The sequence below is a fragment of the Dendroctonus ponderosae genome, unplaced genomic scaffold (assembly GCF_020466585.1).
Source record: "Dendroctonus ponderosae isolate FM_Combo_2020 unplaced genomic scaffold, Dpon_F_20191213v2 Dpon_F_20191213_1, whole genome shotgun sequence".
Taxonomy (NCBI): domain Eukaryota; kingdom Metazoa; phylum Arthropoda; class Insecta; order Coleoptera; family Curculionidae; genus Dendroctonus; species Dendroctonus ponderosae.
This window is the reverse complement of record NW_026017110.1, coordinates 7,358,613-7,361,294: the sequence shown is the minus strand read 5'-3', so window position 1 is coordinate 7,361,294 and position 2,682 is coordinate 7,358,613.

Below are 2,682 nucleotides of genomic sequence, written 5' to 3'. Positions count from 1 at the left end.
TGCCTTTAATTGCACCAAATTGAAACCGCACATCAAATCAAGCTTTCGCGTTGTTCTGTTGAAGTCCGTATTTTGATAGCACCACTAAATGCTCAGACAAGCGGATAACGTAAAAATAAAAACTCTGCAAAAAAACTGCAAAGTTTAAAATTGCATTTTGATGCTTGCAGTGCCTTAAATTCAACCACATTCTAACCACACGTAAACTGAAGCATTGGTTATCCAAGGCTGAAGTCGGTTTTCAGATATCTCAACTGACTGTTGAAAGACCCGGACAAAATACTGCAAAATTAAGAAATTAACTTGAAATAAATGATGAAAGGTGGAGAAAATTTGCTTTTGAGCAATAGTCTGTCCCATTCGGTTTAGAAGGTCCGATATTTTGTTATTTTATATTTATAATGATCCTTGCCTACGCATAAGATTTCGCTCCACTTATTCAAAAATGCTATCATTATTTATTCTCGATTTCGAAGAGATCTGAACTACAAAGATTTGGTGTGTGCGTAATCTTTTTGTAGCATTTTACAGTTGACCCAGTCAAAAGCCTTTGATAAATCCAAAAAAAATTAAATTTTTCTTACAATTCCTCACGTTAGGGTCAGTTCTACGTTTTTTCCACCTGTTCTGAACATTTTAAGCTCAATTATTTTCTCCGTAGAGCAAACGCTTGACTCTAAGATATCAAGTTACATAGGGGATATGCTATTCTGAATACATGTATATATTGCACAGTAATTCAATGAAGACTGGAGTGCTTTCAATCAAGGCAATTACCGACCGGAAAGCGGCACTGGAACCAAATACGTAATATATCTGCTGATCCAAGCAGGAATGTGCATCTGGTCTGATATTTCACAGCAAGTTTCCTGCTATTACAGTTTATTTATTTGATGTCATGTTTCTGCATATCTTAAGCTATCCTTGCGTTGGGTTGCAATAAAATTATTCAAAACTTGCCGCCGCCGGCAATTTAGAGCGGAGAAACTTTGCGGCCAAGCTTCATAAATATGAAAAAAGCCCTCGATTCGAACTATAGGAAAGGAAAAGCCCCCCAGGTACAACTAATATGTTCAAATAAATATTCCGTGGTTTTAATACAGTCAGACAGACATTTTAATGCAAAACTTTCCATTTAACCGACTCGATGTAAAGGGGATTATCAACATCAAAAAATGTACTGTGTTCTATACTCTAATTCTCTGCAAAGAGGCTTTGTTGCATCGAGTTAGTTTTTTTTCAGCCTTCGCATTTGCTGGCTGCAAGTGAGCTTAATTTGGCAAACTCTTGCATATGTGTGTCCCAAAAAGATAAATGGCTCCTATATCCCAACAATGGCAAAATATTAATATTTAGTACAGTTAGGAACACAACACCAAAACGTACATTTGCCGGTATTTTGATATTAGAGACCGCGTTCAACCGGCTGATACTGTTTTAGATATTCCCGTATTGTTCGAAACTATTATTGCTTCTGTAAACAGCACCAACTTTAATGAAACAGGCGTCATATATGCGAGGATAATTTAAATTAGCGTCTATGCTGGTATTGTTTCACAGAGCGAGAATGCATGTTTCCTATATGGGAATAATTAAATAAGTATCGCGTTTAAATTCGGCTAATATTTCGTTTTGCTCTAAAACGCGAGTGGAAGCGCGAACGGTCCCAAAAGAGAGCAAAATAAACCATTGGCGATTACAGTCGTTTTTTAACTTACAAAGTCACAAATTCATGAAAGATTATACAATTAAACCAATATAACGTTGATGAGTTTATCGCCCTAATGTGCCACACCTAATTTTTATCACTCAATACTAAACCACATAATAATAAAATAATTACATTCCCATTAAAGATTAGGTGATGGTAAATAGGGGCCCCTGTACTCATTCCGGCTATATTAATTGCCAATTAGGCCTTTATTTCCTGAAGACAATACGCGCCGCTTGAAGCAGAAAAGCTGCTAACGTGCGAAGAATTGATAAAAGGCCAAAAAGCGAGCGCATTGTTAACCGGACAGAATCCGCTTAATCCAATTGCATGTCGAATTTACTCGATCTTTCAACTAACCAAAGCTACTTTCTTTGCAACATGCCGAGATATTTTGCCCCTATACAAACGAAAATTTGGATAAAATTGGCTTAATGGAACACGTGAAACTACAGCTTCCATAACCGGTTACTGGCAATCATTTAGCACTAAAACTAGTAACTAGTTGAAATTTCCTAGCACCTCATAAATTTCATCCCTCGCTTCTGCTTCTCCGGCATTCTCCGATTACCGCTTAAGAAAATAAGCCCACCGAGCTTCTCGGATATTTTATTAAACAGTTTCGCCGCTCTTAAAGGCTCTTTTTTAACTGCAAACCCCCATCAGTCTTTACAAGTTTACAATTGCTCAACATTCCCGATAAAAAGAAGCTTTTAGAATGAACAAACAATAAATAAAAGTCGTTTTCAGCTGCGACTGAATGCTTTCAAGCAAGCGACCTGCTTACGACACATTGCTCAGAACGGCGGGGGTGTTAAGTAAAACATTTGAAAATCTCTTTAGGATTATATTGCCTAATCTCAACTAAGAGAATTCGGCAAGGGTGTGAGAGGCAATTTTCTGGAAGTAGCAAACACGTGCATGATGGTTTTAGCTGGAATTGCTGCTGACAGTTTGAGCAAAAGCAGTGG